At 44.7% G+C, this 26,891-nt stretch overlaps 1 long non-coding RNA gene across 1 annotated transcript in view; it reads left to right on the top strand.

Moving 5' to 3' along the window:
- Positions 1–18,941, top strand: part of LOC135097473 (uncharacterized) — a 71,358-nt gene extending 52,417 nt beyond the window's left edge. Inside the window, exons 2-3 of the long non-coding RNA XR_010265736.1 lie at positions 16,959–17,106; positions 17,787–18,941. This is a non-coding gene — a long non-coding RNA (uncharacterized LOC135097473). The remainder of the gene's footprint in view (positions 1–16,958; positions 17,107–17,786) is intronic.
- The last annotated feature ends 7,950 nt before the right edge of the window (positions 18,942–26,891 follow it).

The following is a 26,891-nucleotide window of genomic DNA, read 5'->3' as shown; positions in this document are numbered from 1 at the left end:
AGACACTCAATAATGTCCAACATCTGAAACCTCGAAGATCTCATCTGTTAATGTAACTCTTTAAATCACACGTATTCTATGTTTAATTAAGGATATTGACATTTCTTAAGTGTTTACGTCGTTACAATAGCTTTTCTTTCTTACGTCACCAAGAGATTTAGTTCAGATTAGGTTAAATTCGGTTCGATTCAGCTTGGGTTGGGTTTGGCTTAGTTAGATTAGGTTAGCTTAGATTAGATTAGATTAGCCTGGGTTAGGTGAGGCCAAGTTAACTTATTCGCTGATATTTGGGACATCTTTCCTTGATCACTAACCACTCGGACATTTCCTCTCATTCTACATCCACCTCTAAACCTTATACTGGCTAGAAATTACGAAATATATTCCTCTTCATCCCTTTCTTCCTTGCAGGTGCTTATAAAGATTTCATACACTGCTTTTAGTGATGTCAGTTGTTCCATATCGCTTTAAAGGGTTTAATTAAGTTAGGTTTACAAAACGAAGATTATTTTGGTATTTTTCTTAACACTAAATTGACGAGATCCTACGCCCCGCCATGACTTTGCCGCGCACACACATTGTCTTTGGCCAGGAAGAGATAAATGGGTGGAGATCGATAGGAAGAGATAGTAATGGCATTGTGACGCTCGGATCTCTGGTATGCCTTGAATGTTGTGGAAATATGTACCACGCCAGAATCCTTTTTCCCACCCACATTTTCTCATTAGTGAGGGAAAGGAGGGAACGGCGAGGCTCCTGCCGGGTATTTTAACAAAGGAACTATCGAGAGGGTGATCAAAGAAGTGCTCTCTCTCTCTCTCTCTCTCTCTCTCTCTCTCTCTCTCTCTCTCTCTCTCTCTCTCTCAAAGCCCTTTTCTTGAGTTATAATTTCTGATGTAATTTGATTTTTAATATTCTTTTATGACATTTCTTCTTACTTGATCTTCTTTCAAGAATTATATTAAAGTGCTTTTCTAAATAATAATTTTAACGTGCAGCTCCATGTGACTCCGTTATTGCGACATTTTAATTCTCTCCCCCTCAGCCCCACTCTCTCTCTCTCTCTCTCTCTCTCTCTCTCTCTCTCTCTCTCTCTCTCTCTCTCTCTCTCTCTCTCTCTCTCTCTGGGTCGTTTCTCCCTTACCGCACGTCCTTTCCCCCACGCGGTGTCTTGATTCATGTTCTTTTGCCTCCTATTTCTTTCTATTCCCTCCGCGTCTTAGCGACTTGTAATAGAACAAGCTGAACAAATGGAGCGCCGTGGAGGGTGGTAAGCTATAAGCAGGAACACCGACCCACGCTGCCTTCCGTATACGTGGCAAAAAAAATGTGGTTGTAAATACATCCTCGCCTCCTCTGTTTGTTTCTCAGTGAAGTGATAAAAAAAAGACTGTATGGAAAAGTGTTAAGGCGAGTTTAGGTTATAGGATGTGACGATGCAGATGTGGAGGTTAAGTGGTGAGAGAAAATTCTGTAATGTGGGAACTGAAGTCGAATAGAGGTTAAAGAATGATAGTATAAATTAACGGGTCTCTCTCTCTCTCTCTCTCTCTCTCTCTCTCTCTCTCTCTCTCTCTCTCTCTCTCTCTCTCTCTCTCTCTCTCTCTCTCTCTCTCACATTCCCGTCCGCCAGCTTTGCCTCAGTAAATACAGACCTTTTTTTTTTCCTCTTTCTTTTTTCGCCCTCGCCGTATTTCTCTTGAACACGGAGAATACTCGTATAAACATTCCAGTGCATGTGACTGTTTCTCTGCATGGATGCACACCCGCTCACGTGTGTGGATGCCACGGTGCGTTTGTGCATGTGTGCTGTGCAAATTTCTCTGTAAACCAAGTGTAATTGTATTTATCTGCAGCAACTCCGACGGAAAGACTGAGACATTAACATAAGTGGGTGGATTAATGAGAAACTTTTCCCATAGCTCGTCGTTCAAGGTTCGAGGCTCCGTGCGTTCTTTGAAATTATTATTAGCGTGATATTCCAGACACTTACGAAGAGACGCCGCGCAGGACATGAGTCGTCCTTATATCCTAGGTCGTGAGTCTTCCGTTCGCCTTCATGAGAGAGAGAGACAACTTTGTCACCTACTTTAAGGCCACAGAGCGAATGGGTACACTCTATGAGAGGAGTCTGGGGTGTGTGGGAGAGAACGGGCGCTGCACCATAGGGAGCGATGAAGCAGCTGTTCAGTGCATCAAACAAACCAGGTCGTGACTGTGACAGTGTAGCTGTGTAGCATTCAATACGAGTCGCCACGTGGAGACTCACGCAGGGAAATGGAACGGTGGGGAGTGCAGCACAGGCGACGTTTGATGTATTGTTGGGAGGTGTAATGGCCTTGTGTTGGCTGCGTGTGAGGGAGGCGCCTCGACCATGCTGCTGGGAAAAATATTGTTGTTTTATGACGTCTCGCTTCCCTGCCGGCATCACCCTAGGCTGGGCAAGGCTGTAGGTATTAGAGGCGTGTTTTCCTCTTAATTGCGTGTGCGACAGATGCCGGCACGCAATACATGAGTTATTCCACTCACATGAAATACAGTTGACCCGAGAGAAAATACAGTACAGGCAAATGAATGAAAAGGATATTGAACTGCCTTCTTTAATTGCTCCACATGCATGCAAACTATTCGGTCCAATGAATACAGTAAATTTAACATTACCGGACTCGACAGAACAATGCACCTGACAATACCGCTCCTGACACTGTGCTTGACGAACAGATACACGTCACGCCTCGAGGCTGACATTGCCGTGCATCCAGACCTCTCGGGCGGCCTGCAGCAGCCAACCAGCGGGACCAGCACCTCTCCTCCCGGTGCGAGTATAGGCAACCTGCTGGAACGACATGAGTCCTTCCCGCAGCTGCTGCCCCGAGCTGCGACGAGCGTGGGACCCGGCCATTACATGCTGGTGGTGGCGCCGCCGGCTGTGTGTGTGTGTGTGTGTGTGTGTGTGTGTGCGCGTGTGTTGCCTATGTGAATGTGCATGTTTGTCTTCCTGTTTTCTGTGTGTGTGTGTGTGTGTGTGTGTGTGTGTGTGTGTGTGTGTGTGTGTGTGTGTGTGTGTGTGTGTGTGTGTGTGCATTCGTGTGTGCATGTGTGTTACTGATGTCGCAGCACGAACTACGTATCCTATCCTATATTTTTCCCTCTTTTTTCTACTATTACACACATCCTCGCATGCATACAGACAGAATTGCGTGCGTTAACACTCCTGCCGCGAGAGACAGTATACGTATGCAGGCGGCGATAGCGACTAGGCAGAGAAAAAAGGAAACGAGAGAGAGAGAGAGAGAGAGAGAGAGAGAGAGAGAGAGAGAGAGAGAGAGAGAGAGAGAGAGAGAGAGAGAGATAAAGTCTACCGTTCCTGTTATACATTTGTTCGTCGTTCATTCTGGTGTCAACTGCCAGGCGGTGCTATACATGTGTGTGTGTGTGTGTGTGTGTGTGTGTGTGTGGGTGGGTGGGATGTGTGTGTATGTACGTGCGTGTATACCAGGCTGTCTACCCGCTTCCTGTTTTTCGTTGCTTCCAAAGTCACGGCCTGTTGAACCCCCTCTGTTGTGCTCACCGCCATCGCTAATTAATGGTCCAGGTGTGTGTGGGCTACCGGACTTACCCTTTCCCTCCCCCCCTCCTCTCTCTCTCTCTCTCTCTCTCTCTCTCTCTCTCTCTCTCTCTCTCTCTCTCTCTCTCTCTCTCTCTCTCTCTCTCTCTCTCTCAGTAAGGAGGGTAGATTTGTTTATTTTAGTTTCCTTCTTGATTCATGGTCTTGTCGGCGTCTTGTCTATTTTTCAGTCCCATTGTGCTTCTCTTTCTCCTCCACCCCCTCCCCCTCCTCCCCCTCCCCCTCCTCCCCCCTCCCCTTCCCCTACCCCTCCTCCTCCTCCTCCTCCTCCTCACAATACACACATAGCCTTTTTCCTTGTCCCTCCTCCTCCTCCTCGTCCTCCTCATCGTTATCTTTCTTCTCTTCTTCCTCCGTTCGTTAAATTCTATCTTCATGTTCTCTTATTATGCATATCGTTTCTTATTACCTTCCTATTTTCATATATTTTCTCATCCCTTTAGCCTCACTTTTGGTGCTAAGTAGAAGAAACAACAGGTGGAAACATACACACACACACACACACACACACACACACACACACACACACACACACACACACACACACACACACACACACACACACAGTAATCGTGAAGTACCAAGAAAATCAAGAGTGTTTTCTCGCTCCTCGCACGCCAGCCAAGCCTCGAGGGAAGTGTGGGCTCAGGGAAAGAAACAGAACAAAACTGGAAAAATTATGAAAAGAATGACGCATAAAATTATCTAAAAGGGACAAAGGATGAAAGATTTTGTACATAGGAAAACAGGAAAAATATCTGAGTAATAGAACGTCTGTATGAGAGAGAGAGAGAGAGAGAGAGAGAGAGAGAGAGAGAGAGAGAGAGAGAGAGAGAGAGAGAGAGCGCTTCATTGATGAACAAAGATAGAGAATGTAGTTGAATTTAAATAATAAAAGATAAAGAATGAATATAACTGCGAAAAGAAGCACAGAAAAATCATGTACAGAAAAGAAAGAAAGAAAAAAAACCGTGTGTGTGTGTGTGTGTGTGTGTGTGTGTGTGCAAGCGCGTGGAATTGCGGCCATTATCTGGTTTTAGCGTGACGGGGAGGAGTAGGGCGGCCTGAGCGTGTTTAGCGGTGCAGCGGCAGACGCGAGAGGCGGAGCAGGGACAGGATGTGAGAGATGGCTTCTCCTTGAGTAACAAATTTCGCGGAGGAGGAGAGCGAGGAGAGCGAGCAAGACTAGGAAGAGGAAGGAACGTAAGGAAAATAATGATGGGGATCGTAATTCAGTAGAAGGATGAGAACGAAAAGAAAAATGAAGGGGAATAAGGATTGACATGAGAAAAGAGGAGAATAGGGAAATGGAAGGGAATTTATTAAGGGAATGAAAAGCAGGAGACGGAGGGCAGAAAGAGAAGAAACATTAGTGACTGGAGAATTTAGTGTCGAGTAAAAGGCAAGTTTACTAGAATTCCGGCCAAGCAGACAGGCCTTCAGTGCAACAAGAACATGGCAGGGTAGGAAACAAGGCAGCGTCTGGTCAACGGCGGGGAGTGAGCTGTGTTGAAACGTCTTTCTTCTCTTTTCCTCACGTCTCTCTCTCCACCTCTCTCCCACCACCTCTTTCTTCAACTCCCCCCCTCCATTCCTTCCTACTCCTTCTCCTCCTTCTTCCCTTAAATAAACAAAGAGGCGACCCAGGCGTCTACCACCCCGCCCCTGAAGCGACCACTCACCCTGACAGAGAACACAGCCACCCTCAGCGGCCCTCCATATGCAGGCTATACCCTCCCACAGGCGCCACCACCACTGCAGGCGCCCCCACCACCACCACCACCACCACCATCACGTCTTGTCTCCTCTATATGCAGACAACACACTGAGCGAGCATTATATCACCCACTTTCTCACTCTTTTCTCACCGCCCACCCACACTCCTCAACCCCGCCCTGACTAAACTTCCATCCCATTCCCCACATCTTTCATCCTCCTCCTCCTCCTCCTCCTCCTTCCCTCCCTTCACTTGTTCCTCCTCCACCGCCTCTATTCTTTCTTTCCCTCCTCCCAGTCTCTTCCATTCTCTCTCCTCTCCTCACACCAAACACTTTACACCGCAGCCCACTGTCTGTCTGTCTCTATACACACACACACACACACACACACACACACACACACACACACGTACCCTCGTTCTCTCGCAACCCTTAATTTACACACACTCCCTTTCCCTTACACACCCTTTCCCTTTCCCTTAAGTCTACAGCTTGACACAAATTACTTAGATATGTTTCCACGTCTAATAACTTCATAAGAATAGTGCGTGTTGAATGTCTCCTTATGACGGATTTGTATGAGTGAGTGAAGATGAGTGTGCTCCTTATTATAATGTGACTCGTGTTTTATGTGGCAAGTTTGGTCGCGTTGGATTAAGAATGTGAAAGGCAGAGGTGGTGTGAGACTTTTGTGTACAGGTGTGAAGAGATTACCTGTGTGTCTACCTTTGTTCCTGTGGCTGTATTTAAATCTTGTAGGATAACTCGTCTACTCGTGATGTCTTTGTTGCATTTATGAAGGGCTATAATTTTTACTGTGATTTTCGCCACCACAAGTATGTTATTACGTTTTCAATTTGACAAAGCTGGTTATCATTAACTACAAGACTCATTACATTTTATTGCAACTAAAAACACTACGTACAACTTCCCGCCAATTTTCGCCACCGTAGATATAAAACTTTCTTCACACATTTCACAAAGCTTGGTATTATTGGCTACGAGATTCAGTACATTTTACTTGTACCTTTAAAACCACAACACGTATTTATCACAACCGCGACTGTTCTCCCCGCCACCGCAGTAGTGATAACTTCAATTGGTACTATTACCTTCGCATCAACACTACATCACCATCACCACACACAGCACATTGCCACTTTCCATCAACCATCATCATGACCACGATCGCTAATACCAGCCGTCGCTACCACCACCACCACCAGTACCACCACGACCACCACCGCCATCGCAACCATTCAACAGGAAGCCAAGGAACCGAGCGTGAGAGAAGGTGCTCGGCCGTGGGAAAGTTTGCAGGCCGGTGGGAAACTTGTGTCTCCTCCAAAGCCTTCATGTCATCAAGTTTCCTTCCGGCACGATTCGGTATTCCAAATTTTGTATCATTTCTTGTTTGTCACTTCAGCGTCTTATTTTGTGATATATGACTTACCACTCTTACCTAGTTATATATATATATATATATATATATATATATATATATATATATATATATATATATATATATATATATATATATATATATATATATATATATATATATATATATATATGAAACTAGGTAACATTCAGCAGAGCGTTCCTCCTGTTAATAAAGTGGAAAGTTTGTTAATCTCACTAGAATCGTAAAAAAAAAAAAAAAAAAAACTGTGTAGCTTCAACTAGAGACAGATTGAAAGGATGTGCGTTTAGATTGCAAGGGGCGTGAGGGAGAAAAGACAGTAGTTGTAGTAATATTATTATTAGTAGTAGTAGTGTTGTATATGACTGTGACAGTGATACAGGTGCGGAAAGGCACTCGGGAATACAGCTATGGAACAGCGATAAGTAACACAAGTACGGAACGGCGCTCGGTAACACAATTACGGATAGGCACTCGGGAATACAATTACGGAAAAGCGCTCGGGAACACAATTACGGAACGGCACTAAGGAACACAACGACGGAACGGCGCTCAGGAATACAGGTACTAAACGGCGCTCGGGAATTCAGTTACGGAATGGCGCTCGGGAATTCAACTAAAGAACGATGCCCGGGAGCACAACTACAGAACGGTGCTTGGGAATACAATTACGGACCATCGCTCGGGAATACAATTACAGAACGGACTAGAAAATAATGGTGGTTGACTGGTTATCAGTGATGGACCAAAGGATACACCATGGGACGTCTGGCTATCAATGAGGGACTAAAGGACACCAGCGGGCGTCTGGCTATCAATGAGGGACGAAAAGATACTAGCAGACGACTAACTACCAATGGGGGACCAAAGGATAGATACCAGCGAGCGTGTGGCTATCAATGGGGGACCAAAGGATAACATGGGACGTCTGGCTATCAATGATGGAGCAAAGGATACCAGCATGTGAGTGGGTATCAATGAGGGACCAAAGGATACCAGCTGTATCCTCTGATAGCCAGTTGCCCGCTGGTTATCAATGGGGACCAAAGGATACCAGCGACCGACTGGCTACCAATGAGGAGCCAAAGGATACTAGTGGGCGACTGGCTATCAGTGGTGGACCAAAGGATACCAGCTGTCATCTTTTGGTCCCCCATTGGTAGCCAGTCGCCCACTGGTATCCTTTGGTACCCCATTGATAGCCTGACGCCCCCTTGTATCCTTTGGTCTTCCATTTATGGCCAGTCGCCCGTTAGTATCCTTTGGTCCCCATTTGATAAACAGATGCCCTCTGATATCTTTTGGTCTCCAAGTGGTAGCCAGTCGCCCGATGTATCCTTTCGTTCCCCATTGGTAGCCAGACGCCCTCTAGTAATCTTTCTTCCCACAAAGATAGCCAGTTGCCCGCTGGTATCCTTTGGTCCTCCACTGATAGCCAGACCCCGTCTGGTATCCTTTGGTCTCCCTTTCATAGCCAATCGCCCGCTGGTATCCTTTGGTCCCCCATTGGCAGCCATTCGCTCGCTTGTATCCGTTGATCCCCCATAGATAGCCAGACTCCCGCTGGTATCCTTTGGTTCCCCATTTGTAACCAGACGACCGCTAGTATCCTTTTGGTCCTCCTTTAATAGCCAGTCGCGAGTGCGACCAGCGTGCGGGTTGCACCGCCCATGGGTCGCGCCCACGCTCATGTCTTTCGCGCGCAAGGGATACAAATGGTCCAAAGGATACAAGCTGTCCTACGACTACCAATGGGGGACCAAAGCATACCAGCGGGCGTCTGGCTATCAATGGGGGAACAAAGGAAACCAGCGGGTGACTGGCTAACAATCGGAGACCAAAGGATAACAGCGTGGCAACTGGCAACTAATGGGGGACCAAAGGAAACCAGCAGGCAACTGGCTATCAATGAGGGACCAAAGGATACCAGGCTTGTGTTCGGGTCACGCCCTCCCACGAGTGGCACCCGCGCGCGGATTGCGCCCGCGCAAGGTTGGCGACTCGCGCGAGGGCGCGACCCCCACGAGTGGTCGCACCCGCGGGCGACCCAGTATTCTTTGGCCCCGCACAACTAACTGGCATTACCCTCGCGCAGGCGCGACCAGCGCGCAGGCTTGATCTGCGCGAGGCTGTAGCCCACATGCAATCCGCGCGCAGGTTGCGCCCATATGCTGGTTGCTCCCACGCGTTGGTCGCGTCCGCGTGCGTGAGCAACCCGAGCCTTCCTCATCAGCTCTCGTTTCTGAGTATGTAGACGGTAAGGAGCTTGGCGGATAGGTGAAGTAAGTGCCTGGTAAAAGTTGCACATCATGAGACATCAAGGAGCACTGTTGTGGGTGGTTTTGAAAAACATCTTGATGTTGCTGCACAAATGAAATTGTCTTGTGCTTGTGAGGAAGATAGGTGACTGAGGTTATTGTGTAGATGTTCAAGTATATACGTGTTAATGGAGATGTCTTGATCTGAGAATTGTGGTAAGAGGGACAAATATTTACTGATCTTAGCCTTGTTTGGAGGTTGTTTTTTGCAACAGGAGTAACTGGTGAACTCTCTTTTTCTGCTTGTTTCTCCTTATGTTCTCTTTGTTTCTCCCTCTCATCCTTCTCATGTTCTCTTTGCTTCTCCCTCTCATCCTTCTCATATTCTACCTATACTCTACCTGCATTTGCAAGGTTTTCATTTTAACTTTTTCTATTTCTAAAAGGATATTAGGACCTTTAGTCTGACTCGAGATTCATCTCGAGTCCTTTACTAGGGCTAGGTTCGTCTCCGAGATGAGTTAAAATGAGTGTCATGAGGTCATCTTTTCGAATGTCATGTTGGAATGGAATCTCGAAGCCACTAGCAATATACTTTAGTTGATCCTTGGTTACTTTGGAGGCTTTAAGTTCTTCTACAGAGGAATTTCCCTACAAATTCTCTATGGTCTAAATTTCACCATTTGGATGTATTCACTTGAGCAGAAAAGTGAAAAGATTTGATTTCAAAACTCTACCACAAGTTATCTCCTCCTAAGTTTCACTTGGCATAAGATTCGAGAGGATTATTAACAGCAAAGATGGGATTTGCACCCTTGGACATGAGTTAACAACCTTCAAGAGAGAGAGGGGCGCGGCCCCTGATGAGCCTTTCCTTCATAGACATAACTAGCCGTAGGTCAGCGAATGATGTACCTCACTTACAACAAACAGGAGCTGGCCTAAAATACTCTGAGTTTAGATTGGTCTAGTTACTCGCGAGGAAATTAAGAATTGATTTTGAGCTTCAATGGCCCCGAATGGGTCTCAGAGCAATATGCGAGGAAGTGGAACTACACTCCACGGAATAATCCCTACCTGTAACCGATGCAACTACAGATATGAATGCGCAGTTAGCTCTTTACTTATTCACCAGGCCTATCGTGAAATATTTAAAGGCAAGGTCACCGTTCACCCATTCGCAGATACTCTTGAGATAAACGAAGAAGTGACGAAAACGAGTGTGAATAATGTGATGATTTATGTATGTCAGTGGATATGTATGCCTGGAAACAAACCTTAATAAGTCAAACAGTGATTACTTAACTAGCAGTTACGTTAACATACAAATGACGTACCAGTTCATAAGATACCACCATCTCGGTCAGACCCCCATTATATGTTACAAGCACGGGTAGAAGTTGGTTGACTAGGAATGTGTTGTAGCCTTTCTTGTAGCATAAGGTAGTGAAACGAGTATGAAATAACACTTAATCATTATCAAACTAAATATCCACTACCTGAAACGGGCATAGCGCGTGCAACTTATCTAGGAAATAGTGATCCTGCTTGGGTTCAAGTAAGTATGTTGTAGTACAGTTAACATAACATTTACAAGCTAATGAGCAATAAAGGAAATCAAAGTTGACGAAACATGCACAAGTTAATGACCAATAAGTTACTGTAACATATACAAGTTAATAAGCAACCAAGTTAATATAACATGTACCAGATAATAAGCAATAAAGGAAAACAAATATATAACCAAAATATAACACAAATATAAGTAGCTCAGGCGTGTACGTAATGAAGAGTGTGAGTGTACGTGTGTGAATGTTCATGTTGATGCTTGTGTTTGTCACATCTTCTAACTCACGACGATGTTACCGAATCCAGGCAGCAGGAGGGAGGATGGTTCCAACTGCGAGAAGCGAGTGAGGTGTGGCGGTGAAAGTCAATCGTCAGCTCGGTTAGCTCGATCGAGACGTGAGCCGAGACGTGTTTCTAAAGTTTCGTCTTTATGATACCGCTACGTTGTGGTCAAGCCGGTACTCGAAGTCGATGGTTGGTTGGAGAGATTAGTGGTTGGCGAGTCGGGTAAGAGGGCCGTAATAATGATAATAATAATAATGATAATAATAATAATAATAATAATAATAATAATAATATATATATATATATATATATATATATATATATATATATATATATATATATATATATATATATATATATATATATATATATATATATATATATATATATATATATATATATATAATCATATTCTTAGAGGCTTCACCCCTTTCATCTTACAGAGACACACAAACACATAATTAAACTTACATGGACAAAGGAAGACAGGCAGACTGACACAGTTGGAGAAAAATAAACAGACTAGCTCGCATATACGACCATCACCACCACTCCCACTACCACCACAAGGCAGGCAGCAGCTTTCTTAATCCACGAGTTTTTTCGTGTTTGCTGTCCCACATCCCTTGTTTTGATTAGATAGTATGGCTTATCACAATCTCGAAAGAGCCAACAGATCTGCTGCTGTTTGTTCTTCCCATATATTCTTTTATGACATTTCGTCCCCTGTGCAGTGCTTGGAAGCTCTCATGTCCCCTGCATGACGCGGCTCTGTTCTCCAGCAACGCCTCCTCCCCTCCATTGCCTTGTCCGGGCTGTCGCTGCATGAAATAGCCCCAGGAGAGGCCCTTTGTATGAGAATTCCGCGGCAGTCGTTCACACGGGGCTGCAGGGTACGAGTATCATGATTCCACTTCGCCGGGTTTTGCTTGGAATTCATAGGTCATGTGCCGCTGTGTTTGTGATTCTTGCGAGGGGAACTGAAAATGTTGTTAAGCTCTGAACTGCAACATTGAATTCGAATCAACTGAATGTATTATTACGTTTATACTGATCTTGTTTTCATAATCATTCGTCCGTTCCGTTTTTATTTTCTGCTGACCTGCATTTCTCCATTTCATTCGCAAGCGTCAGTCAGCCAGTCAGTCTTTTACAGCCGTAGTGTCTGTCATCTCGTCTGTATTTCAATAACGGACATGAAAAATAGTTTACGGTGATGAAACACAAAGGTGAACGATGACTCACAGCACAATAAGATTAAATGTTAGCGGTATTGATACTCGACTTGATTAACGCTGCTCGGCGAGTCCGCTAAAGGCTACGTGGTTGGGGAGCGACGTGTTGGAAATATTGCCATTTATCCTCTTAAATCCTCCCTGAATGCTGATCCATCTTATGTTTAATTGTCTGTGTCTCTTTAGCTGCTCATTCTTGCTTGTCATGTAATGCATCTCGGAAAAAACACACAGACTCCATTATGTTTTACTGTTGTGCGTTCTTTTCCGCGTTTGATGTCTTCCCCTCCCCCCACACAACCTCAAAGGTACCCGTCCACTCAGCCGCTTCCACTTTACTTCACTAAAGTCTCCCGCATCATCCTCACTGCAGAACGAATACTAATCACCGTTACCTCCAAGTTAAGCTATTAGACTTTTTTTATTTTGTGTGTGTTGCGTGCCTCTATATAAATTTCTGAGCGCTGTGCTTGATGTATCTCGTCATGCACTGCTTTGAATGCGGAGGGGCTTGGCATGAAAAATAAGCCCTTGAGAGGCTCCCAAATCGGCGTTGCCCCGGCAAATGCATCTTGATGGAGGAGTGTTAGGCAGCCTCACTGGACCCCGGCGCCCTTCCCCCTCCACTCCGAGAAGATGGATATCGTGGGAGTGGCCTGTTCGCCGCCACTATTAGGATAATGTAGGAGGTGGCCGCGCCTCTCCCTACCCCGCTAGGTCCGCATAAAGAGAGCCGCTGCTGGAGGTCACTGCTCGCCTTCACATGGAGATCAAATACTCCTTAAGTGGCTTCTACACGGCTCCCGCAACCTTGAGGCTGAAACTAATTTGAAATAATGCGACTATTTATTGGTACTTCGTTATCTGAGGCTTGCTGGGACTCCGGAACACAAGAAGGGGAGGAGGAGGTGCCTCTTGTCGTACTGTTTTGAGTCCTCCGTCACGGATCATTGACACACGTTCAGTGGCTGTCAGATTAACTTAAGTATGAGGGACAGCCTTGCTCGACGTCGATGCGTGTAAGAAATGTCAGAACGAGTACTACATGTATTTATGAATAATGAAGTGGAGGAGAAAACCGGGCGACCAGAATATTAGTCTCTCCACCACCTTCACCTCCAGCAACCCTCCACACCCATTTTTGTCTCTAGTGCGTCACAAGGACCTCGACTCATAAGGGGTCCGCGGAGCCTTCTGGAGACCATTAGTCGTCTCCCTGTTGACTAAACCAAACATGATTTACGAGCTAATTAATTCACACACCTGTTCCCCCCTGGCTGGGAGCACAGGTAATCTTGTATGCCGTCTGAAACGTAAATGTAAGATATCTCTGCCCTTTTACCATATGCATGAGTGGTGGACACGATGATATCAGACTGATTGATGGTCGTCACACTAGTTGGTGGGTCTGCGGCGGCCACGTGTCTATGCTAGACTGCAATTGGACCAAGTCGAGTTTCCTGCAATGCTGTGTTGAATGAGCCACTGATTCAGGTTAATGTGCGCCTGCTGACTTGAAGTTGTACGGTCTCTTTTACCCGAATCATCTTGAGGTTAAGTTAAGTTTAAGGTGTGTTTTCAGAGCTATACTTTACATCACCAGAAGCGTCGTTACACAGACGTTATCAGACCACTTTCGGTGTTGATGAGATGCACACTGACAGTTACACGCCCCGATGCTTCCCGGTTACCGTTGCCGAGAGTTCTACAGGGCAAAATTCTCCCTTAACCTTTCAGAAATTCATGAGGGAATTGAGTGATTGTCCGGGACCTGATAAAGTTACGAAGAGTGCATTTTTATATGATGTTTGCTCTTACGAATCAATTTACACATCTTTTGAACGAGTGACCAAAGGCAGGAAAAAAAATGGATTGCCAGTAGAGTGAAGTTAATAAATCCTTTGCGTGCATGCTTTGTGTGTTGGACGTTTTTTTCTTTTTTTTTGTCTGTATGCCCTTGTGTGCGTGTGTACGTGCTTCTCTGTTAGGGTGAGAGTATCAAACGTGTGTGTGTGTGAGAGAGAGAGAGAGAGAGAGAGAGAGAGAGAGAGAGAGAGAGAGAGAGAGAGAGAGAGAGAGAGAGAGAGAGAGAGAGAGAAAACCTTGCCCATAAACGTTTCGTGTGTACGTGTGTTCTTGGATTTATGAGGGCTTTCGAGCTGCCTGTCCCCTCCCCTCCGCCGCAACTCCCTCTCCCTCCCTCTCTGTCATCCTTTTTCATCATTTCCTTTCCCTTCCTGCCTCTCTCCCTTCCTCACTTACCTCCTTTCTTCTTCTTCCTCGTCTTTCATATTGCTTCCTGTTACACTCCTTTGCTTCTTATCTTTCTTACCACACACCTACTTTCTCCTCTCCTTCTTCATTCTTCTCTCCTTCAGTCCAGTCTAGTATTTTTGTTTCTTCCGGATCTCTCTTTTTCGTTCTCTTACTTTATTTTCTTTATACATTTTCGCTTTGCTATTTATTCTACTTTCTTTTCTCACACTTTTCCCTTTCTTTTGATCTGTCAATCTATTTCTTACCTATTTCTCCCTAGGTCCTTTTCTTTTTCCTTCAACTGTATCATATTATTATCTCCTTAATTTACCTTTTTTTTTTCTTCATTCCAGTTTATCACTTTTTCTTATTTCCCCTTTCCTTCTCACTTTCTCTTTTCCCTTCACTTTATCATCATATCCCCTTTTTTCCTTTCCTCACTTTTTTTTTCTTTTTTCATTTCAATTTAATATTTCTTATTCTCCTATTGTCCTTCTTTTCCCTTCATTTTACCTTCTTAATTCCCTACCTTCCTCATTCCCTCTTTCCCCCTTGTCCCTTCCTCCCTCCTCTCTGACTTTTCCTTTTTTCCTTCTTTTCAATTTAATATTCCTTATCTTACATATCTCCTGTTTTCCTCCTTTCACTTTACTATCTTTGTTCCTTCCCTCCCTCCCTCTCTCATTCCCTCGCTGTCTCACTCTCTCCCTGTCACAATGCCTGCCTCTTAACTCACAACGGAGCGTCTCTCAGCCTCACGTCACGCAGGCTGATTACATCGTCACAATGTTGCCGTGCACGCCTGCGTCACCCCTTCTCCACTTTCACACGGGACGCCGCTCTGCCTCCCGCTGCTTCGCCTCTCTGTCCCTTGCCGTCACCGTCCCTCCCTCTCTCGGTCTCTCTGTCATCTTCTTTCCGTCCAAAGTCCCGTAATGCAAATCCGATTGAACCAGAGCGTTACAGTACCGATCTCTCTCTCTCTCTCTCTCTCTCTCTCTCTCTCTCTCTCTCTCTCTCTCTCTCTCTCTCTCTCTCTCTCTCTCTCTCTCTCTCTCTCTCTCTCTCTCTCTCTCTCTCTCTCTCTCTCTCAAATCCTCTCTGGCACTTACACAAGCAACAAGTACAATAACCTCACACACACACACACACACACACACACACACACACACACACACACACACACACACACACACACACACACACACACACACACACACACACACACACACACACACACACACCACTGCAGACAAGTAGTATGACCTTAGCCTTCGGGCAGTTTTTATACGACCTTTAGTTGAGGCGGAGAAGGTCAGGCGAGAGGGGCGTGGCTCAGCGGATGTTACTCCCAGAACCAGATGCGGATTCTGTGTGGATTATCGTCAAGAAATGTAGCTTCGTGTATTAGTTAATAGTGGCAATAGTTTTCATAGTGTTATATTAAATTATATACGTTACCTATATGCATTGAGAATATTTGGGAAGTTAGTACCAAAAAAATAATAAATAAATGAGTAGTTCATCTCATCTCTAACTAACAAACAGAAGAAAATACAGAAAAAAAAATTGAGGAATGAGGAAAACTCGAGAGAAAATGTAACCTCTGTATATACCAGTAAATTGTATTGACTAGTATTTTTTTTCTTTTGCTTTTCTTCTTTTTTTTTTATAACATCGACCATCGCCTCTGGTGTAAACTTTTGGTGGCCTGGCGGAGTGGTTTGGTCGTGTTTATGCTGGTGGTAACGGTCGTTTGCCGCTAAGTGGGTAGGGCGATAAGGCAGGGTGTGCTGCGTTTGTTTTTTTTTTTTTTGTTTTTTTTTTCTGGGTAGTGACTCGCGGGAGTGGCGTCGCGAGAAAGTAATGTCAAACTCTTACCTAATCAGCTGGAAGTGAAAGTATGGGTCAGTAGTTGGCTTGGAGTGAGGCTTAGTGGAGATACAGGGAGCACGACAGGGCAGTGAATGTAATGTTTAGTTAACCGTTCCATTCTCTGTTCCACTCACTCCTCGGCCGCTGGGTACAATTTGGGTGCAAGGATGGACAAAGTTGTTCAGTGGTATCCGACACTTCCTATTCGGCTAGAAATAAACTTACTTGAAATATGTATTCTTTGTGTAAATGAGGCCTTTCTAAAAGAGAGAAAAAAAAATACTTGGTTTAAGATTAACTTGTTTGAAATATATGTTTTTAGTGTTTAGTTTAACTGCTGGTATCTAAAAAGTAATAAAGGAAAGTCGTCTAATCTAGTGATAATCATGGATGGTTTTACAACTCTCCCTGTAACACCACGAATAGCTGTATCTTCGGGTATATCGTGTTCAGGTTATACCACGATGGTCAAAGGTTCCTAGGTCCCCTTCCCCAGCCTGAGGTGCCCGGCAGGCGGAGCGGGGCGGTGGCTGGAGGAGGCGCGGCGGTGCCAGATGTTGTCGTTTGTCTGCTCCTTCAGGCTGAAAAGAAGCGAGACGAGAAATGTTTTTTGAACTACTGCACCCTTGTAATAAATCCTCTTGAGGTAAATTAAGTCAATAGACAAAGACGCTTCTCGGCGTGGAAGATGATTTTTTTTCTTTTTTTCAGAAGACTGGAGGGGAAACTTAAGAGGAAAAAGTAGAATATCCCCAGGCAGAGGAAGAGGATGATGGGAGGAGGAGCATAATGAGCACTGCGGCCACTCACCTGACAGTACATCTGAGTAGAGATGAAGCCTCACAGCGCAGAGCAACAGGTGGGCTGTGCACCTGACAGATGACGCCACTCATCCGGGAAGAGTATAGTGTGTGTGTGTGTGTGTGTGTGTGTGTGTGTGTGTGTGTGTGTGAGTGAGTGAATCTTTCACCGTGTGGCTTTACCTGAAATGTAAACCACATCGATAGCATTGTAGTGTCTTGGAGAAGCTTGCTTAAAACCATGCAAAATTATTATCGGAGCTGTTAAAGATAGAATCTGCTTGGAACCAGAGCAGTGTCATTAGACAGAATTTGTTTACTTCACTAATAAAAGTTAAATGTTTTTCAAGTTGTCTAAAGCTTACATGCAGACATTAACGTCAAAAATACTGTCTAAGAATTTGCATCTCCGTTTACATTTCCCCATTCTTGGCTCAGTGCCTCAGTCACTTCGCTTACGCTCCCATGAGCTTTCCTTTCGGTGGCGGTCTCTTGTTTGCTCCCTCTTTTACAAATGTTTAGAAATATAGTGACTACGATAAACAAAGCTCCTCTTCCTAAATAAAAAGAAAATAAAAAAAAATATGAAAAAAAAATGTATAAATGAATAATTAAGACTTTTACATTGTTCAGAGTTTTCGTATGACCAAAATATAAAAATTATCTAAGGAAACACTGTAGAAATGAATAATTAAATCCGTGAAATCATATTAAGGAGTTCTCGTTTCTCTTGTTTCAGTTCAGAAAACTCGTCACTGTGGGTCTGCTCTCAACATTTCCATAACTTCGGGTTGGCTTTTTGTCTGAAATTCCCGCCCCTCTGCGTTCCCGCCCCCTGTCACTGGCAGAAATATTGGCAGTGACCGCGGCAGCAGCACCACAACGGGAAATTTATGGAACTCCACGGAGCCCGCGACACTCCTTTCACTGTCTGGCTGCGAGTCTTGGGGGACTCCACTATTCCTCCGCTGTAGCAGGGGAGGGGGAGCTCTTAGAGTTTTCACGTTTCTTTCTTTCTTTTGTGGCACTTTATTTTTATTTATTTTTTTTTTTTTTGTCTGTGTGTGGATGGAGGAGATGGAGGAAAAAGGAAGAGGAGGAGAAGGAGGAGAAATACACACACACACACACACACACACACACACACACACACACACACACACACACACACACACACAAAAAAAGAGAGAGAGAGAGAGAGAGAGAGAGAGAGAGAGAGAGAGAGAGAGAGAGAGAGAGAGAGAGAGAGAGAGAGAGAGAGAGAGAATTGTTTTTCCCTCGTGCAAATATGGAAAATAAAAAGGAAACGTTGCGTAGGTGAGGGGCTGCCGGATGTGTTAGTGAGGAAGGCGCAGGGCAGGTGTGGCGTGGCGGGGTGGCGGCAGGCGAGGTAACGGGGCGGCGGCGGAAATGATGTGACGAAGTTAGCGAAGGACTCTGAGGATGGCCCACGCGTGCAGCTCATTAAGGGGGCATCTGGTGCTGGCAAATCCTTCCCTGATATCTGATAGGAATTTTTTTTTTTTTTAAGTTTCATCTTGACGTAATAATCGTAAGTAGACGAATGTGCTTGCCATTCACATACATACATACATACATACGAATACATAGTGCCTGGGGTAAAATTTCCCTTGGTATCTGATAGGAATTTGTTTTTCATTTTCTAGTTTCCTCTTAGCATAATCGTAAACAGATGCATGTGCTTACCATTCACACATACATACATACATACATACATACATACATAGATACACATCTAAATGCAAACATACATATGCACGATGGTTACATAAACATCAATCATGGATCCTTTAATTTGTATTGTTGTCAATTTCCAATGACTTCCAGTGTGATTTTCAGTGTTTCTTGTTTTCCATTACATAAACTGATGCATCACAGCCTTTACCATTTCCTAGAACTGGTATTAGCAGAGAAATAAAATTAGTATTTATATAAAAATCAGTTCCATATATTTCTCTTGTTTGTATTACTCAACATTTTGTACTCGTATTGTATTTTGTCTTGCAAACTGATCCTCGTTATCATTAGTAGGGCGTATGTGTAATGAGAAGTTACGTGTATCCAGAAACAAAACTGAAGAATGTTACATTAGTTGAAATAAGTTTTAATCTCGCATGAAATAGTTCCCTTCTTTTACAAGCTAACACATTACATCCTCACTTATCAGAACAGTATTGGCTGACCAGAATCAGACGTTGAGTGCATGTGATTTTTATTAAGTGCAGGAGTTTTCTTTTAATCTGTTAAGTTCACAGTGACGCATGCGCTGTTCACCTGACGTATCTTTCTTACTCTGTTTCAGGATTTCAGCTGTAGCAAAGAAAATAAATTCCACACCAGTGAAGCAAACAAAGAAAAAGCGGTGTGGCACCAGAACCACCATGCGGGACAACACACAGGTTAGTCATTCCGGTGTTCATCATCGGTGAGGAATTCTGAGGGCATTGTTTAGTGGCCCGCTTGAAACATAAACTGCATTGAACGATAGGAAATGACAGGGAAGCCGCTAACGTGCGTACACGACCTGGAATTTATATGTTGTCAGAAAACTTTGTTCATTAATTAATGTCACATCAGGCGCTGCAGGGACAGAGTCACGAAGAGAAAACATCTGTTAGAGGAAGTATATACGTACGACTTTACACGATGAGTGATGATCTTTTTTCAAACTTTCTCAGTATTCGGTGTTGCGTGTGCCTGAAGGCTGCGTGTCGTTCCTGTGTATGGCATTAATGCATACAAGAAAATATGTACGAGGTTTACTGTGTCTAGTTCTTATTGAAGGAACACTCGCAAGTTTATTTTTGCAGCGTGAGAGAAATAAAAATGATGTGTACATGTTTCTAGTGTTTATTGAAGGACTACTTGTACAGTTTTGTTTTCAACCTAGGAAAACCACATATCAATCTGCGTTTTATGTTTATCTTTGCTTATCTCAACCTTATGTTAGCAGATACATAAAACACATGTAGATTTCTGAGTTTAGCATTTGTTGAAGGTATCCCCAGGAAAACACACTAACTTACTAAAGGTATATTCGGAAATCTTAGATAAAAGAAAATGTAAATGTTTCTAAAGTTTATAAAAGGATACTCGTAAATGTGTACTGGTGAATGGAAAAAAAAGGTTTAAATGTATGTTTCTAGTATTTATTGAGAGAACATTGGAACATTTATCTCCAACAACATTAAAAAGAAAATGTTGCCTTCGCACCTGACTGCAGTTCGAGAATGGAAGACATGGCCGATATTTACCATCTCACTTATTGACTTTCGCCACAGTGTTGGGACCAAAAGTCTTTGTCTCGTGCTTGAATGTTTGAACTAAAAGATTCATGAAATCTAAAAGTCATGCAAACTCTCTCTCTCTCTCTCTCTCTCTCTCTCTCTCTCTCTCTCTCTCTCTCTCTCTCTCTCTCTCTCTCTCTCTCTCTCTCTCTCTCTCTCTCTCTCTCTCTCTCTCTCTCTCTCTCTCTCTCTCTCTCTCTCATCTATTTTGTTGGAGATTACTTTTGATTTTTTAAGCTCTTTCCTTTTATTTCCTCCACACACACACACACACACACACACACACACACACACACACACACACACACACACACACACACACACACACACACACACACACACACACACACACACACCTGGGTACTATCATTTGTCATCTCGTCTCCTTTGCTTTTATATATTTCTCCATCCTCTTCTCCTCTCTTTCTTCATAATAGCTTTTTGTTTCCCTTGTCTTTTATCGACCCCATTTCTTCCCTCTCCCTTCCTCCCTCACTCCATCCCCCCTCTCCAGTCCTCTATGATGTAAACACCCTTCTCCCACAATCTTCTCTTTCTCCCATTCAGTGGCAACAATAATGAATAATAAAGAGCAGCGAATGTGGGACAACGGTGGCTGGAGGAGGAGGAGGAGGAGGAGGAGGAGGAGGAGGAGGAGGAGGAGGAGGAATGATCTTTACCTTCCCTTTGGCAGGTAAAGTAAACATGCTCGGAGGAGACAATAGACAGGTTATAGAAGAGTTTCCTCCCTCCCTCCCTCCCTCCCTTCCTTCTCCGTTCCTCTCCAATCTCAGTTCTTCCCTCCATCCATCCTCTCTCTCTCTCTCTCTCTCTCTCTCTCTCTCTCTCTCTCTCTCTCTCTCTCTCTCTCTCTCTCTCTCTCTCTCTCTCTCTCTCTCTCTCTCTCTCTCTCTCTCTCTCTCTCTCACTCTTTATGCTCTCCACTTTTCTTCCTTTTGTCCTCCATTTCTCTCTCTCTCTCTCTCTCTCTCTCTCTCTCTCTCTCTCTCTCTCTCTCTCTCTCTCTCTCTCTCTCTCTCTCTCTCTCTCTCTCTCTCTCTCTCTCGTAGCAAGGTACATCGACCATTTGCAAACTTTCGACAACCCAGTCATCATCTGCAGCAGTTCGGTAAAGTTGTTTTAATATTGCAAAAAGGTCTTTGAGTGTTCGCGTTGAGAGTCGATTTATTTAATCATTGTCCCTCTTTGTCTCCGAGTTTGTATTTGTTCGAATCGAATGTACGTACCTGCGTGTGTGTGTGTGTGTGTATGTTTTTGATGGTTTATCTGTATGCTGACTCTCTCTCTCTCTCTCTCTCTCTCTCTCTCTCTCTCTCTCTCTCTCTCTCTCTCTCTCTCTCTCTCTCTCTCTCTCTCTCTCTCTCTCTCTCCGTATGTGTGTGTGTGTGTGTGTGTGTGTGTGTGTGTGTGTGTGTGTGTGTGTGTGTGTGTGTGTGTGTGTGTGTGTGTGTGTGTGCATTCACTAAACCCCTTTGTTTGTAGTACCCTAGCATACTTTCCTTGTTTTTCATCGTTTCTCATCCTTTTCATTTCCTTTCATTTTCCTCGTTCACCACATGATTTTTCTCCTTCGTCTCCATTTAGTCCATGTAGCTCATCTCTTTTCCCATTCTCTTTCCCACACAACTCGAAGCTCTCTCTCTCTCTCTCTCTCTCTCTCTCTCTCTCTCTCTCTCTCTCTCTCTCTCTCTCTCTCTCTCTCTCTCTCTCTCTCTTTCGATGGTGTCCCTATCCTCCTCTTCTCCCCCTTCCCTTCCCCCTCCCCTTCCTCGTGCGTGGCCTGGCCTGCCTGAGGTGGCTATCAGAACCCTGGAAAGATACGGGACTCAGAGTTATTGGAACACCAGAGGTCTTAACTTTTGTGGCTGAGAGGCAGGGAGACGAGGGTACACGAGGGTGGCTGAATAAAAATGTTGAATTAGAGAAGGGAAAATGGAGTGCGGCTTTACTGAAGGGTTTGGTCGCGGGGAAAAGCGAAAGAAATAACTCTCTCTCTCTCTCTCTCTCTCTCTCTCTCTCTCTCTCTCTCTCTCTCTCTCTCTCTCTCTCTCTCTCTCTCTCTCTCTGATGATGTATTTGTGCAGCTCAAAAAGACTGACAACATCATCACGTGCATCCAATATATATCAAATGGAGCTCACTCTCATCCGATGATTCCAAAACTTCATCACTCACTGGGAGTAGCGGCGAACACAGGCGTGTTTATCAGACTAAAAGGAAATTTATCCCCCATGTTACTAAATGTCACAATATTGCCTCGATATTTACGCTGCAATTATCATCATCGAGCAGTATTCAATAACTCGGGTAGAATGATGATGCAACCGCGGCAGAATCATTTAAAGGGCGACTTTCCTCCCGCCTGGGCTGGGAAGGAGGTTCCCAAGCGCCTCGCACCGCCGATTACCACCATCCTGTGAATGAAAATGGTCAATTAAACTTTTACTATTAGACTTGCCATTCTTCTTCCGCCAACTGCAATGAAACTACGATAAAAATAATTCACGAATCGTTATCAAAGCTGAATGTTGCCAAGGCAATAACATTATCCGGAATTGATCGTGTAACTTGCAACATTCTCCCGCGGTGTCTCGAGGAAGAGAAGAACGAAGGGAGGAAGGAAGAGAAGGAACAGAGGGAGCAAGAGGATGAGAAGGATGTGGAGAAAATAACTGTAAGAAAAAAGCGCAGCATCGTCCGAGAGTGTTTCGAGGAGAGGGACGAAGAGTGGCAGGAGAAGGAACAGGGGTAGCAATAGTAAGAAGGCGGAATGGAAGGAGAACACGGACAGCAGCAGCAGCGGCGGCGGCGGCGGCGGCGGCGGCGGCGGCGGCGGTGGCTGTGAGGGGTGGCAGTTCAGACGGCCGTAAAGTAACAAAGGAAATTTCCCGTGATCACCCACTCGTAAGAAACTCTACATTCGACCCGTTCGTTCAGTCTGGGGAGGACGCGGTGGAGCAGAAGGGCCGGCAGGAAGCAGGGACTGCCAGTGTTGACGCGACGACTTGTAAGGGACAGGAGCGTGTCCTAGATAATAATATCCTCTTATTTTTTTTCTTATTGTTGCCTTAATATAGAGACTGTAACAGTGTATGGTGCACGATGGAGGAATATCCCGACTACTTTATTACCTGTCTTCATTTTCACAGCGCGGCAGGATGTCCATTATTAGGCGTTACGTTACGCGTTCACGCTCATCAGCATCAACATCCTCGCGGACAGGAAGGGAACAAGGCTGCGGCACGCCCACAGCGGTCGTCCAGCTGCCGCCAGGCACGTGGCGCCTCTTGCGCCCTGCCGCGGATATAGCAGCCATAGCCAGCGGGCCGCCACGCGCCTCCCCGCGCCCCTCCCCTGGCTGGCCTGCGAGATTTTCAATACACTGACGGATGCATTGATAGATTGATTGATAGACATTTTGTCGTGTTTTTGTTGCACAATTTCAGGTTTTTTGAGAAGTGCTGAATTGTGTTTGCTGTGACGTGCGACTTGTGAATACCAATATAATCCCGTCTTTTTTATTTTACTTTGTTTATTTATTTATTTATTTATTTATTTATTTATTTATTTATTTTATTATTATTATTTTTTTTTACGAAACAGTGTAAAGATATAAAAACAGATTTTCTGTATACATTCAGTGCCGGGAACGTTGTGTACATTTGACATTTCACGAGAAAGTTGTGCAGCAATATACGTACATGCAACATTTTTTTTCTGGAAGAAAAATATTAAATTTTTTATCTCTTTGCACAAACAGAAAGTCTCCTTGGCTCATGCTAAGGTTCTTTTTATCCACGTGGATCATGAGGTAAAGAAGCGTTGTTGGGGTGGAAGTGCCCTCATGATCCTGTGCATCGCCGCCCACCCACACCTTCCTCCAACAAATTTCCTCAAACGACGAAAAGTTGGTGTAGGAATGAATGCAAATGCTCGGAAAAGCCTGCAGCCCGCGGAACTAGATCTTCATAAAAGTCCACCTCGAGACAAAACGGTGGCGTGAGGCGAGGCAGTGAGGCGAGGCCGGTGGGTAAGGGGCCGCTCCACCTCACCCTCCCTTCCTTCCCTTAATGTACCGTTCAGACTACTTCCCTTCCCTGCCTTGCGAGAAATAGCAATTTCTATCTTATTCTGTAGTTTTATGCCTTTTTTCTTGCATACTCGTATATTATGATCTTTGCTTGTGTCCCCGTCTTGTCTCCCTCCTCCACCTTTCCTGCCATCGGAATAAGAACTCTTTTCCTTGCTATCCCTCCCTTTTCATCCTCATCTCTGTTTTTCTGTGAAAGCCGCCTCTTCTTTCCCTCTCCCTTACTTCTTTCCTTTTAGAAGAGCTTCCTTCCCTCTTTTTCCCCTCCTTTCCGTTCTCTTATTCCTTTAGGGGAGAAATGCTTCCTCTCTTCCCTTTCCGTCCCTTCCTTCCTCTTTTACAACTTTTAGAAGGCTCTCCCCACCCTTCCCTCGATCCCTTTTTCCCACCTACCCTTGCTTATTTCGTTTAAGCTTTCGGGATAAGCTCTCTTACCCAGGTATTCGTGTCTCTGTGCAAATTTATATGTTATTATTTTACACCCCGGGAAGGTAGAAGGGGAGAGGGAGGAAGAACTTGTCCTAATTTATGGCTAACTTTATTTATATTTGTTTCATCTTTTTTCCTCGAGACTTCGTCCTTCCCGCAGGGCCTCTCTTCCCAGGCCCGCCACCTTTGTCTTGGCGTGCTGGGTGTGGCGGAAAGAGGCGGGACGAGGAAAGCGAAGTGTAAAATCTCAAGAAAAAAAGTTTATGCTTCACGAAGACAATAAGGCGTAGGAAGATAAGGCGCGAAATTTTTACACCGAATTTTTATTAAAAAATGAATTTAGAATAAGCCCAACGCAAAACCTTACTGGGAGAAGCGCAGACGTAAACAGAAAGTGGAAGAGAGAGGAAGGATACAAGGAAGAAAATTACCGAAGAAAAATGAAATGTTGCTGAATCAATCTCGTGCGGATGTGCCCGACCACCTCCTTTTCATCCTCCGCCCAGAAAAGTGCAAAATGGTAACTTTTAGCCTCGTCCGCTCAAGAGAAAAATCCCGGTGAAAGTTTACCCAAAGAGCCCTCAGAAGGAAGCCTCTCGACCCCTCGAATCAATCAAAACTTGGGACGGACCTGCTTTGTTCTCGACGACCCCCGCATCAACAGTCCTCTACCGCGCCGTGCTGGCATCAAGGACTCGCCCAAAACACCTGACAACTCGCACTTCAGACGGACGCTGCCTTCACCGCGTCCGAGGAACCTCTCATCCCCTTTAACACCACCACGCTCCACGACGCGGCTGCCTTGTTGCTTTCCTTGAAAAAGTGACTGACACTAACTATTCCTCTTGTCTTTTATAGTGTCTGTGTGTGTGTGTGTGTGTGTGTGTGTGTGTGTGTGTGTGTGTGTGTGTGTGTGGGAAGCGGTCTCTGGGATAAAGTAAGACTACAATGAACATTATACTCGCGTTGTGGTCAGTAATTATGTTTGTCTATTCATGAGTCTGCAAAAGAAATAAGGTGCAGAAATATTTTTACTTTCGAGTAAGGTGGAGGTCGTGCGAGGCAGCCAAGAGCGGCGAGGAAGGTACTATTTTTGAAGCGGAAATACAATAAGTTGCTGACCCTTGCGGAGAAATCATTGGCCCTTGCGTTTCTGAACTGGCTGAGATGCCAACTTCAAACCAGATGAATGTGAGGTGTAGGCCCCCTGACGTGGCCTCGATGGATGACTGTACCAATAGGAAACTGTTTCGAATTTTTGTCCGTGGCTTTTTGTATGGAGAGTATTGGGGAAGCAAAGACATATACTGAGGGATTCTCGTCTAATTTGAAACGCACTGTCTCTTTAGTCACTGAGTATTATAATTTTGGTACTTGCTTGTGAAGTGTGAAGACTTAACAGATTCAATGAAGCATAAAATAAATGCACAAAGAATATATATATATAAATTTTTAATGGACAAAAAAAAAAAAAATGGGATAAAAAAACAGATATTAGTGTTCACTTCAGTAGAATAGAGGGCTGCACTGAAGGTAGACAGGACATGTGACCAGAATAGCAAAGAACCTTCATCCTAAAGACAGAAGTACGAGTACATAGGAGAGAGAGAGAGAGAGAGAGAGAGAGAGAGAGAGGAGAGAAGAGGAGGAGAGAGAGAGAGAGAGAGAGAGAGAGGAGAGAGAGAGAGAGAGAGAGAGGAGGGGGGGGGGGGCAGTTAGGCAGGAATGCAAACAATAAGCATCCATCCATCTCAATACTTTTCATCCATCCAGACACAGACAGATAGACAGCCGGACAAACAGACAAACAAACGTCCAGACAAAGAACCAGCCACGCAGACGAGATTCCAAATAAAGAGCCAGACAGGCAGCCAAACAGACAGCCAGCGAGGGAGGGACACAGGCAGCCATGGGGATAAAGAAAAAAAAAGGAATTTAGCGGGAGGAAGACGTGTCAAGAGGAGGAGGCTCTAATGAAAGTCTTATGAAGCCATCA

This window comes from Scylla paramamosain, chromosome 4 (genome assembly GCF_035594125.1).
Source record: "Scylla paramamosain isolate STU-SP2022 chromosome 4, ASM3559412v1, whole genome shotgun sequence".
NCBI lineage: Eukaryota > Metazoa > Arthropoda > Malacostraca > Decapoda > Portunidae > Scylla > Scylla paramamosain.
Note: the sequence above shows the minus strand (reverse complement) of the source record. Positions and strands in the feature narration are given on the sequence as shown.